We start from the raw sequence: 14,143 nt of genomic DNA, 5'->3' as shown, positions 1-14,143 counted from the left end.
TTTACTGCCTCTGGCCATGCAGCTAAGGGAGGCAGCAGGCTATGTATATGAAGCGGCCCATAATTCGGCCTCCATAGCTTCGTCTATTTCAGCTACAGATGTAGTAGCTAGAAGGACGTTATGGTTAAGGGCTTGGAATGTGGATTCAGAGTCTAAACGATCATTAGAATCCATCCCGTATACGGGTGGGATGTTATTTGGTCCAGAATTAGACTCTTGGATTTTACAGGCTTCAGGGGGCAAGAAGACGTCCTTGCCTGTAAATACTCCAAGACCTAGGGCTAGGCCTAGGTTTAGTTCTTTCAGACAGCCTCCTTACGGGGGCGGGTCTGGCAGAGGCCAGACTACCGATCCAGGGGCCGTGGAATACAGGAGACAGTCCCGTAGGAGAAGGTCATCCTTTGCCCCTGTGGTGCGGAGAACTTCTTCCGCCAAGCTGCCAGATAGACCAGTGGCATGACTACCACCCACCTCTGGTTCCAGAGGGTGGGGTGGGAGGATGGCTGCTTGGGTTTGCCCGGCAGCAGACAGGGTCCTCGGTAGACGAGTAGGTCCAGAATATCATGATAGAATTCATGGGACCAGCTCACCTCAGGTTTTGGAAAAAATTACCTCGCTGGCTTCTGTCAAATCAGAAAGAGCTCAGGGCTGTCGATTTGCTTAGTTCAGACGAAGCTATACAGGCTTAGAATTTCCAGTAAGGGAAAAGGTTTTAGTCACACCCATTCAGGGTGCTAGGATAGTCGAGTTGTTCAGTCTATGACCTAACTTCAAGAGTCTGAGTCTGAAAGGGTCACAGAGAATCCCTTGTCTAAGAATGAGTTTCTTGAGACTAGTGAGGGACTTGGTACGCAGCAGAAGGTTGTCTCCACAGGACAAGTTGAGGTCCTAGATGGAGTGGACAGGTAGGATCCTGTCAGACAAGAGGCTGTCATTAGCCAGGTCTTTGAAGCTGCTGGGAAAGATGGTGACATCTTCCGCGACCTTACCCTGGGCAGGGTCCCATCCCAGAGGAGCATTCCCGTGCTCGAGGTACCAGTAGAAGAGGTAGGTCCTCAGCTGGTGGTTGCCGGACAAGAACCAAACAGAAGAACAAAGACAAATAAATATTTGGACGTAGTGAGGGCATTACGTATATATGTTAAGAGATCTGCAAAGATACGTAAGACAGAGTCTCTATTTGTGTTGTTTGACTTTTCCAAACGGGGATGGCCAGCATCTAAGCAAACTATTGCCAGATGGCTTACCCTGACTATCAGGGAGGCTTATGTCCAAAGTATTAATCTCCCTGTGCCGAAACGCATTGTTGCCCATTCTACCCGGCCGGTTGGGGCGTCTTGGGCGGCTCGTAGTGGAGCCACGGCGGACCAGCTGTGCAGAGCAGCCTCGGTCCATACCTTTACGAAATTCTACCAATTTAATATATTTGCGTCTGGGGACGCCTCCTTTGGCCGTAGTGTTCTGCGTGCAAGGAGATCAGAGCGGTCCCACCCTTCAGAGGGATTGCTTTTGTAAGTCCCCATGGTTAAGGAGTGTCCCCCAGATGGATGAAAGAGAAAACGGGATTTATACTTACTCTCTGAGTCCATCTGGGGGACACTCCGATCCTCCCGTCTTTTCGTTGTTTTGTCTCCACTCCCCCCTCTGTTGAGTGGTGTGTCTTGGTTGATTGGCCTATCTTCCTAATGGCTTTTGTAATCAAACTGAGGTATGTGGGAATTGGCGGGGGTGATATGCTGTCAGCTGAAAAAAGTTAACTCTTTGGGTGCCAGACTCCTCCCCCCGACTCAACCCCATGGTTAAGGAGTGTCCCTCAGATGGATGAAAGAGAAAAAGATTTATCGTAAGTATAAATCCCGTTTTTCTGGTGTTGAAAGTCTTATCTAGCAGCACTATCTATTTAATATTTTGCACTACAAGTGGAGAGGGGGTCTGATACAGACTGACACCAAACTGTCTTTGTCCATTTCTATTTATATTGTACAGTCTATACCGGCTGAGTCAGGAGTTGTATATATTTGCTTTGTTGTCTGCAACCAAAGTATTGTGCAGGAGTGGAGAAGACGTGTAGATAAAGAGTTTCTGTTTTACAATATAGAGATGGTCTGTTGCCCAACTTACTGTGACAACTATTGCACTGCACCACCACACAACACATTTAACAGACATTGATATAAAATCCACATGTCCATGGACCTTCTGGTCACTTAAGTACACACTCAAGAAGTAGCCAAGGCAGAGGAAAGCTCAAGCAAGAGGGTACATTGCTTAACTATGTACCCCAGCACCACTCACAGTGACATGAGGTTACATTTATTTTTTCAGAAATCCTATATATTGATTAGGGATGAGCGCACTCGGATTTATGAAATCCGAGCCCACCCGAACGTTGCGGATCCGAGTCGGATCCGAGACAGATCCGGGTATTGGCGCCAAATTCAAAAGTGAAACTGAGGCTCTGACTCATAATCCCGTTGTCGGATCTCGCGATACTCGGATCCTATAAATTCCCCGCTAGTCGCCGCCATCTTCACTCGGGCATTGATCAGGGTAGAGGGAGGGTGTGTTAGGTGGTCCTCTGTGCTGTTTAGTTCTGTGCTGTTTAGTTCTGTGCTGTTTAGTTCTGTGCTGTGCTGTGCTGTGCTGTGCTGTGCTGTGCTGTGCTGTGCTGTGTTCTGCAGTATCAGTCCAGTGGTGCTGTGTGCTGTGCTCTGTCCTTCTGAGGTCAGTGGTGCTGCTGGGTCCTGTGCTGTGTCCTGTTCAGTCCAGTGGTGCTGTGTCCTGTGCTCTGTGCTTCTAAGGGCATAGTTATTTCTCCATTATTCCCAAGTTTTTAAAAAATAAAAAAAAAGTAAAAAAAAATAAAAAATTAGAAATTAAAAAAAATATATATAATTATAACCAAATGTGCAAAACCAATCCAGCAGTATAAGTCCATTGGTACTGCAATATTACCAAGTTCACACATTCTGCAGTATCAGTCCAGTGGTGCTGTGTCCTGTGCTCTGTCCTGCTGAGTTCCGTAGTGCTGCTGGGTCCTGTGCCGTGTCCTGTTCAGTCCAGTGGTGCTGTGTCCTGTGCTCTGTGCTTCTAAGGGCATAGTTATTTCCCCATTATTCCCAAGTTTTTAAAAAATAAAAAAAAAGTAAAAAAAAATAAAAAATTAGAAATTAAAAAAAAAATATATAATTATAACCAAATGTGCAAAACCAATCCAGCAGTATAAGTCCATTGGTACTGCAATATTACCAAGTTCACACATTCTGCAGTATCAGTCCAGTGGTGCTGTGTCCTGTGCTCTGTCCTGCTGAGTTCCGTAGTGCTGCTGGGTCCTGTGCCGTGTCCTGTTCAGTCCAGTGGTGCTGTGTCCTGTGCTCTGTGCTTCTAAGGGCATAGTTATTTCCCCATTATTCCCAAGTTTTTAAAAAATAAAAAAAAAGTAAAAAAAAATAAAAAATTTAAAAACAAAAAAAAAATATATAATAATTATAACCAAATGTGCAAAACCAATCCAGCAGTATAAGTCCATTGGTACTGCAATATTACCAAGTTCACACATTCTGCAGTATCTTGTGCTACATATAATGGAGACCAAAAATTTGGAGGATAAAGTAGGGAAAGATCAAGACCCACTTCCTCCTAATGCTGAAGCTGCTGCCACTAGTCATGACATAGACGATGAAATGCCATCAACGTCGTCTTCCAAGCCCGATGCCCAATCTCGTAGTACCGGGCATGTAAAATCCAAAAAGCCCAAGTTAAGAAAAAGTAGCAAAAAGAGAAACTTTAAATCATCTGAGGAGAAACGTAAAGTTGCCAATATGCCATTTACGACACGGAGTGGCAAGGAACGGCTTAGGCCCTGGCCCGTGTTCATGACTAGTGGTTCAGCTTCACCCACGGATCTTAGCCCTCCTCCTCCTCCCCCCCCCTACAAAAAATTGAAGAGAGTTATGCTGTCAGCAACAAAACAGCAAACAACTCTGCCTTCTAAAGAGAAATTATCACAAATCCCCAAGGCGAGTCCAAGGGTGTTGGTGGTTGTCAAGCCTGACCTTCCCATCACTGTACGGGAAGAGGTGGCTCGGGAGGAGGCTATTGATGATGTAGCTGGCGCTGTGGAGGAACTTGATGATGAGGATGGTGATGTGGTTATTGTAAATGAGGCACCAGGGGGGGAAACAGCTGATGTCCATGGGATGAAAAAGCCCATCGTCATGCCTGGTCAGAAGACCAAAAAATGCACCTCTTCGGTCTGGAGTTATTTTTATCCAAATCCAGACAACCAATGTATGGCCATATGTAGCTTATGTAAAGCTCAAATAAGCAGGGGTAAGGATCTTGCCCACCTAGGAACATCCTCCCTTATACGTCACCTGAATAACCTTCATAGTTCAGTGGTTAGTTCAGGAACTGGGGCTAGGACCCTCATCGGTACAGGGACACCTAAATCCCGTGGTCCAGTTGGATACACACCAGCAACACCCTCCTCGTCAACTTCCTCCACAATCTCCATCAGATTCAGTCCTGCAGCCCAAGTCAGCAGCCAGACTGAGTCCTCCTCAATACGGGATTCATCCGAGGAATCCTGCAGCGGTACGCCTACTACTGCCACTGCTGCTGTTGCTGCTGTTAGTCGGTCATCTTCCCAGAGGGGAAGTCGTAAGACCGCTAAGTCTTTCACAAAACAATTGACCGTCCAACAGTCGTTTGCCATGACCACAAAATACGATAGTAGTCACCCTATTGCAAAGCGTATAACTGCGGCTGTAACTGCAATGTTGGTGTTAGACGTGCGCCCGGTGTCCGCCATCAGTGGAGTGGGATTTAGAGGGTTGATGGAGGTATTGTGTCCCCGGTACCAAATCCCCTCGAGATTCCACTTCACTAGGCAGGCGATACCAAAAATGTACAGAGAAGTACGATCAAGTGTCCTCAGTGCTCTTAAAAATGCGGTTGTACCCACTGTCCACTTAACCACGGACATGTGGACAAGTGGTTCTGGGCAAACGAAGGACTATATGACTGTGACAGCCCACTGGGTTGATGCATCCCCTTCCGCAGCAACAGCAACAGCTGCATCAGTAGCAGCATCTACAAAATGGCTGCTCATGCAAAGGCAGGCAACATTGTGCATTACAGGCTTTAATAAGAGGCACAACGCTGACAACATATTAGAGAAAATGAGGGAAATTATCTCCCAGTGGCTTACCCCACTTAGACTCTCATGGGGATTTGTGGTGTCAGACAATGCCAGTAACATTGTGCGGGCATTAAATATGGGCAATTTCCAGCACGTCCCATGTTTTGCCCACACCATTAATTTGGTGGTGCAGCATTACCTCAAGAGTGACAGGGGTGTGCAGGAGATGCTTGCGGTGGCGCGCAAAATTGCTGGACACTTTCGGCATTCAGCCAGTGCCTACCGCAGACTAGAGGCACATCAAAAAAGCATGAACCTGCCCTGCCATCCCCTCAAACAAGAGGTTGTGACGCGCTGGAACTCCACCCTCTATATGCTGCAGAGGATGGAGGAGCAGCAAAAGGCCATTCAGGCCTACACAGCCACCTACGACATAGGCAAAGGAGTGGGGATGCGCCTCAGTCAAGCGCAGTGGAGACTGATTTCCGTGTTGTGCAAGGTTCTGCAGCCATTTGAACTTGCCACACGAGAAGTCAGTTCCGACACTGCCAGCTTGAGTCAGGTCATTCCCCTGATCAGGCTGTTGCAGAAGCAGCTGGAGAAAGTGAGGGAGGAGCTGGTAAGCCATTGCGATTACACCAAGCATGTAGCTCTTGTGGATGTAGCCCTTCGTACGCTTTGCCAGGATCCGAGGGTGGTCACTCTTTTAAAGTCAGAGGAATACATTCTGGCCACCGTGCTCGATCCTCGGTTTAAAGCGTATGTTGTGTCTCTGTTTCCGGCGGACACAAGTCTACAGCGGTGCAAAGACCTGCTGGTCAGGAGATTGTCCTCTGAAGAGGACCGTGACATGCCAACAGCTCCACCCTCATTTTCTTCCACATCTATGGCTGCGAGGAAAAAGCTCAGTTTTCCCAAAAGAGGCACTGGCGGGGATGCTGATAACATCTGGTCCGGACTGAAGGACCTGCCAACCATTGCAGACATGTCTACTCTCGCTGCATTGGATGCTGTCACAATAGAAAAAATTGTGGATGATTACTTTGCTGACACCATCCAAGTAGACATGTCAGACAGTCCATATTGTTACTGGCAGGAAAAAAAGGCAGTTTGGAAGCCCCTGTACAAACTGGCTCTATTTTACCTGAGTTGTCCCCCCTCCAGTGTGTACTCGGAAAGAGTTTTTAGTGCAGCGGGGAACCTGGTCAGTGAGCGGCGAAGGAGGTTGCTTCCTCACAACGTTGAAAAAATGATGTTTATAAAAATGAATAATCAATTCCTCAATGAAGTACAGCACTGCCCTCCAGATACTACAGAGGGACCTGTGGTTGTGGAGTCCAGCGGGGACGAATTGATAATGTGTGATGAGGAGGAAGTACACACTGTAGGGGGAGAGGAATCAGAGGTTGAGGATGAGGACGACATCTTGCCTCAGTAGAGCCTGTTTAGTCTGTACAGGGAGAGATGAATAGCTTTTTTGGTGTGGGGGCCCAAACAAACCAATCATTTCAGCCAAAGTTGTTTGGTAGGCCCTGTCGCTGAAATGATTGGTTTGTTAAAGTGTGCATGTCCTATTTCAACAACATAAGGGTGGGTGTGAGGGCCCAAGGACAATTCCATCTTGGAACTTTTTTTTTTGCATTATATGACCAATCAACAGTCGTTTGCCATGTTCAAAAAGTAAAACCAAATGTAAAAAAATTCAAGAAATTAAACCAAAAGTAAAATGCCGTGTCATAATTTAAAACAAGAGGTATTGACGTGCTCTAAAACTACTGTATTGTTGTTTATATTTTATAAACACTACACTTGAAAGCTTGAGTCTTTCAATAGAAAAGTAACTGTCCATTGCACGAATATTTGCAACAGGGACAATTTTAGGGTTAAGAAAGTCAACTAATAACACTTCGACGCTGTCTGTCTTTATAAACACTACACTTGGAAGTTGGAGGAGGTATTGTGGCCCCGGCACCAAATTTACTACCGGGGCCACTCCACTGTGCAGTCCATATTTAGGTGTATCAGATATTAAACAACGGTGACAGTTGATGCCCAATTTTTTAATTATATTGTGGCCTCGGTACCAAATTGTGTACCGGGGCCACCACACTACGCAGTCCAGATACTTGTTTGGTGGAATTCAGACCAGTTGAGGGTTTTATTATTATATTGTGTGGACCACTCTATCTATACCACACTACAACTCTATACCACTCTATTTCATACTTTAATTCTATTTCATACTTTAATTCTATTTCATACTTTAATTCTATTTCATACTTTAATTCTATTACTAATTAATTACCATAAAGAGGAACAAAATAAACCAATTTTACCAAAAGTATAATATGACTTAGACTTACAAACACTACACTTGAAAGATCGTGCCTTTAAATGAAAAAGTCAGTCTTCATTGCACGACTATGTGCAACAGGGACAGTTTTTTGGGTTTACAAAGTCAAACAATAACACTTTGACCCTGTCTGTCTGGGATCTCAATGACGAATTGTCTGTACCATGTTTGGAGGAGGTATTGTGGCCCCGGTATCAAATTGGGTACCGGGGCCACCCCACTATGCAGTCCAGATACTTGTTTGGTGGAATTCAGACACGTGGAGGGTTTTTTAATTATATTGTGGCCTCGGTACCAAATTGTGTACCGGGGCCACCACACTACGCAGTCAAGATAGATAGATGCGTATTGCGTATCATAGATAAAGTACATTCAGTGGTGTGGGGCAAATTGAAAAATATTCAAAATGCACTGACATTATCAAAAACAGGAGGTTGTCACACGCTAAAACTCCAACATGTATATGATGGAGAGGATGGAGGAGCAGCCGTATGTGTAGTGTAATGCAGATCTGTTGAAGGTTTTTTATATATTTTATTGTGGTGCCCAGTGCCCACTCCTCTACGCAGTCCAGGTACAATTATTGGTGCGAATCATAAAAGTTCAGGGTTTTTAATATATTGTGGTGACCCACTCCTCTACGCAGTCCAGGTACAATTATTGGTGCGAATCATAAAAGTTCAGGGTTTTTAAGATATTGTGGTGACCCACTCCTCTACGCAGTCCAGGTACAATTATTGGTGCGAATCATAAAAGTTCAGGGTTTTTAAGATATTGTGTTGACCCACTCCTCTACGCAGTCCAGGTACAATTATTGGTGCGAATCATAAAAGTTCAGGGTTTTTAATATATTGTGGTGACCCACTCCGCTACGCAGTCCAGGTACATTTATTGGTGCGAATCATAAAAGTTCAGGGTTTTTAAGATATTGTGGTGACCCACTCCTCTACGCAGTCCAGGTACAATTATTGGTGCGAATCATAAAAGTTCAGGGTTTTTAATATATTGTGGTGACCCACTCCTCTACGCAGTCCAGGTACAATTATTGGTGCGAATCATAAAAGTTCAGGGTTTTTAATATATTGTGGTGACCCACTCCGCTACGCAGTCCAGGTACATTTATTGGTGCGATTCATAAAAGTTCGGGGTTTTTAAGATATTGTGGTGACCCACTCCTCTACGCAGTCCAGGTACATTTATTGGTGCGAATCATAAAAGTTCAGGGTTTTTAATATATATTGTGGTGACCCACTCCTCTACGCAGTCCAGGTACATTTATTGGTGCGAATCATAAAAGTTCAGGGTTTTTAATATATATTGTGGTGACCCACTCCTCTACGCAGTCCAGAAAGATACCTTGTTGCAACGTTTTGGACTAATAACTATATTGTGAGGTGTTCAGAATACACTGTAAATTAGTGGAAATGCTTGTTATTGAATGTTATTGAGGTTAATAATAGCCTAGGAGTGAAAATAAGCCCAAAAACTTGATTTTTAAACTTTTTATGTTTTTTTCAAAAAAAATCCGAATCCAATACCTTAAATCCGAACCGAGACCTTTCGTCAAGTGTTTTGCGAGACAAATCCGAACCTCAAAAATAACGAAAATCCGGATCCAAAACACAAAACACGAGACCTCAAAAGTCGCCGGTGCACATCCCTAATATTGATAGCTCAAATGATAGTTCTCAGTCAGTCTGTCCTGGTCATTTATTATTAGCAAGACTTGTACGGTACATCACATCTATATAAACATAATTAAAAAAAGGTGTGCCTATAATTAGGCAACCTGGCTATTTCAGCAGCATGTTTTGGGAGCAGCAGTGTGAGTTTATTTAAAAAATTCCAATTTTCTTGAGGCACAACTCACTCCAGTTTAGTGACATTTACAGGGCTTGGGTAAGAAATAGGAGCGAGGAGAAAAAAGATCAGGGGAATTGAGGTTTGGAAAGAAGAGGCTTCACAGAACTCATTACTCATTTGCAAACTATCTGAAAGGTGTGCAAGCTGTAGAGGTGTGCTCTCATTCCTCAGCACGATTGAATATAACTGCAGTTTAGACAATTTTGGTTTGAATTACAGGTATTGTTAATCTGTGGTTTACATTGTGTTTGTAACTGAGTAAGCTGATTATAATTACTTTAGGGGGAGGTGTTTCCTTGGCTTTACAAAATTCTCATGAGTAATTGCAGTTGATATATGAAGCTTGTAACTTATTTGGAAACTGTCTGTGACAGTTGTGTGTGATATCATTCCTAAGTGGTATCGGATGTAAGTGCACTTTTAAACTGTTTTGCAGTTCCACACACACTAATTCTCTTGATTGGAGTTTTAACTCATACATGCCAACTTTCAGAACTGAGAAGTCATGTGACAGGGGGTGGGAGGGGGCGTGACTTCACCATAGCCCCGCCCCACCACAAAATGTCGAAATTCACAGCATTGAATAGCGGGTGCGGGGCTTAATGACACAATTAAGCCCCGCCCCTGCCATTCAATGCCGTGAATTTCGGCGAATCCGGGAGGTTTGTTTACTCTTTGGGAGCCTCCCTGATATTCCAGGAAAGTAGGCAAATATGTTTTAACTAAAGCTGGGTGCACACTAATGCAATTTGACTTTAGATGCAATTTCTGTAACGATTTTACCAATGATTTAAAGTCCTGATGGGCATGCCAATTCATGCATACACATCTACATGATTTACCTTCAGACCTGTGATCTTCCCATCTGCTAAAGAGATTGTGACTGTACACAAAGATCTACCTATGCTGCTTGTCATTATCCCAACATTGTTCCATCATTGATCTTGATGTTTAAGAAATTTAGAAAACCAAACCAAACGATGATGTGCTTTGGTATAATAAAACATGATCACAGATGATATCTGCAACAATCCCTCTCTTGCCATATCTGACCAAATGGTCTTTCATTGTGTGATCTGCACAATAATTGCATTAGTGTGTATCCAGCTTAAGGGTCAATCGTTTTTACTTTATGATTGGATATTTGTATACATTTTTCTGTATTCTTTTTCTTTTTTCAACATGTGTTATGAACAGTGGCGGATCCAGGGGGGGTGGGGGGGCAATCGCCCCCCCTAGCAGGGGCTTGCTGCTGATGGCTGCACACTGTGCAGGTCCGTTCAGCATTGACAGTGTGCTGCCCGGCTGCTCTGATTGTGTTTTAAACACAATCAGAGCAGCGGGACAGCACACTGCCAATGCTGAACGGACCTGCACATACTGTGCAGCCGTCAGCAGCCTTAGAAATTAGAAAGGGGCGGGGCCGAAATCCCCCCCCCCCCCTAAAATCGCCCCGGGTAGAGCAGTTGCCTAGATCCGCTCCTGGTTATGAAAGCCCATATTCTGGAACTAAATGAACAACACTGCAGTCCACAGACAACATGGAGAGGTGCTTGCTGCTCAGTGAGCAGGCACTGGTTAAGTTCAGTGAAGATGGAGGTAGAGACAAGAGAAAGCAGCATCATGAGGTTGGAAGCTGGGTAGCAGTATGAAGAAGTGGCAGATGAAAGCGTGACCGTGGGTCTAGTCCTGATTTTACACTCCCCCAAGATGTGCCTAGTTAACAGAAATTGGGATGACTATTCAAGAGTATCATTACTGGAGCAGAATACATCCTCTAACTGCCAGGAGAATGACTGCTTAAATAAGGAAATATGAGCATAGCAAAGGCAAGACAAGTGCTAGTGGCAATGGACTAAATTATTAGGAGCACAGAAAGGGTAATCTATCATCAAGACCGTGAATTGCTATCTCTGGAACACTTGGGTTCCGCATATTAGGTCAGATAAAAAGCTTTTTACATAGATCTTGACAAGAGCCTGCAGTATTTTTTACTAAAATTAAATTTAGAGTGAAATGGGAAGTTCCCTTAATAATATTTAATTGTACTGTAAGCTCATGCTAAGGACCTTCAAGGTAATATTTCTCAAATACTACCTGTACCACAGGCTACATCAAAAAGACAAAAGGAGCTGAGAGAGGTAAATAAGTGGCTGAAAAATTTGTGTAGGGAGGAGGGTTTTGGGATCACGGATTAACTAGACTGATTTCTCTGCCAGTTTCAGACTCTACATTAGGAATGGGCTCCATCTTAATAGGGAGAATGGCGGTTGATATAATATATGTATATATTCAAAGTACAGTAAGGATATGCCAAGGTTGAGTGCACGTATGTCCATCCGATTCAAGCTCTGGGCATCTCTGAGGTACGTGATATCCAGCCGTATCTCTTGCACCAGTTACAGGACAGGTGTAAGTGCTGTGATAGTGATGACGGTCGTGTATGCATTTTATGCACAGTAGACATTAATAACATGCTTAAAGGTATTTTGCAAGGGGAACCGATGAAAAACGTTTGTTTTTTTATGTTGTTTGATTAATGACTATTATTAATAGGTGTTAATATATTTAATAATATATAACTGTGTATTCTGATGGGACTATATACATATACGACATTATACATATCGTACATTGTGCAGTGTGTTGTGTCTGTCTGCATACGGTAAGTGCCATTTAGCCAGAGCGTACTTACACCCATATTCAACTAGAAATGTTGCTTGAGATACTTTTATGGATTAATACAGGCATACTTGCTTGCATTTTCCGTCAGTTTTTAAAAAATGTAAATTGCGTGTTTTTTTTATTTTTTTTCCTCTTTGCATCTTTTTATTGATCATCCTTCAGTGCTTCACAAATGGAACATGCAACATTACTCTTGGTTTGAATCTCAATAATTTTACGAGGCAGTTTACTCCTTGGCAACTAATACAGAAATGCACCTCTGGGTTTTACAATGACAGATCAACATTCCATTTGAGAAAAACATGACCACATCTGGACATTAAAACAGCGTATATTTTCCACGTGAAAACAACTGTTAGAAGTCCTGACAACATGTCTACCAGCTGATGATGGTTGTTATACCCTTGAAGATAATACATCTCTCCACTTCATTAAAGCTTGTAGTGTACACTGAAATATATGGTGGTGTATGTCCACCTATTGGCCAAAACACCACTTCTGTTTAGGAAATACTGCACTGTGCGCAAAGGAAATCTGTTTTTAATGCAAATTTACAGACGGTGAGTTATCTACATCATTCTTAAATGTTCTAAATAATGTGGCATTAGAGGGCTTTAAAAAAAGTTAGACCTCCCAACTGCGTAATGTTTACAAGTACCTTTAACCCTTGCGGCATCGTAGCGGTTAAATATCCTAAAAAACACAGGGTTTGAGGATGTATTATAAGAGGAAAAAAGACCAACATGTAGAACTTATGGTAAAACATGTACCAGTATTAAAGAAACTCTTAGGGGGTTATTCAATTGTCCGCAAGATTTTTTTTCCCCCCCACAGCGTAAAAAAAAAATAACTCCTGCGGGTTTTTAACTGCAATACCAACCGTTTTTAGTTAGCGCAGCGCGAAAACTAATGCAATTGAAAAAGAGGGAACACTGCCCCAGCGTGTTAAACATTGTGTTTGTGAGTTTTTAGGGGAGTGAAGGGGAGTTTTAACGCGGCCAAATATAACACAAAAATAAGGTTATGCATACATTTTCATACATTAGATTGCATTACACATTGATAATATCTACATTACAGTACTTTCTTTCGCATAATTTTAAATTGAGCTATTTTTAACCATAGAAGCATCTATATCATCTATATCAAAACACATTACTACATTCCTATTTGTACCAAAAACATATATAAATATAATTAATTTGTGATTTAATTTTATTTTATTTTTTTGTTTATTTTATCTCATAATATTTTTCACAAGAAAATCAACTTTTACATATTAGGCATTTGTGATGAACATAAGATTAACTTTTTTTTCATGTTATTACATGACTTCAAATACTTTTCAGAGGTTTTTTATTTTTAACACACCCCAAAGAGGTGCGCGATAAAACAGCATATTTGCCTGTTTAACACACTGCGTTAAAAAACAATTGAATAGCTTTTAACGCGGCTGCCTCTCACACATCCTATACTTTCAATAGACCTTTTACTGGACTGCGAGAAGACCGTTTCATGAAAAAGAATGCAGCGTTATAAATGGAATTGAATCGCAGGTAAAGTTAACCCGCTCGAAAATGATAAAAAAACAGCGTTAAAATGACTTAGCTCGGTCAAAAATAAAACTCGCTGACAGTTGAATACCCCCCTTAATATGTTTGCATATAGGTGTTATTTACCTTCACTTAAAAATATACATGTTCCTTCCTGAAGATTACGCAGTAGATATATTTTCCAATCAAACAAAAGTCAACAAGTAGCTGAGACTTCAAGTTATTCTTTTCAGTATGTTATTCTCTAGTACCCTTCCCCATAATATCCAATCAGTCTGTTTAGGTATAATAAAATGCTGCAGATATGTGTAGGGTGGGAAGTAGGAGGTGGTATAAAGGGATGCAAAGCTTTACTTTTTTTTTACTTTTTATAAAGGACCTCCTTTTCCTACAGCAGGAGTAAGAAAGCACCGAGCAGACATCCCACTTATACCTGTGTCTAAATATCAACTTTGTGGGAAGTGCTCACACAGTGAGATGTCATTCCTTGTACAAAATAGTTAGCCCCTTTTTTAATATTTTTTTGCTTTATGCCCCTTCATCCAT

General features: G+C 42.6%; 1 protein-coding gene across 1 annotated transcript in view; it reads left to right on the top strand.

Annotated features, from left to right (window-relative positions):
* Window positions 1-14,143, top strand: part of SMOC2 (SPARC related modular calcium binding 2) — a 303,541-nt gene that overhangs the window by 39,379 nt on the left and 250,019 nt on the right. The gene's annotated exons all lie outside the window — the stretch shown is intronic.

The sequence above is a fragment of the Mixophyes fleayi genome, chromosome 3, assembly GCF_038048845.1.
Source record: "Mixophyes fleayi isolate aMixFle1 chromosome 3, aMixFle1.hap1, whole genome shotgun sequence".
Classification (NCBI taxonomy): domain Eukaryota; kingdom Metazoa; phylum Chordata; class Amphibia; order Anura; family Limnodynastidae; genus Mixophyes; species Mixophyes fleayi.
Note: the sequence above shows the minus strand (reverse complement) of the source record. Positions and strands in the feature narration are given on the sequence as shown.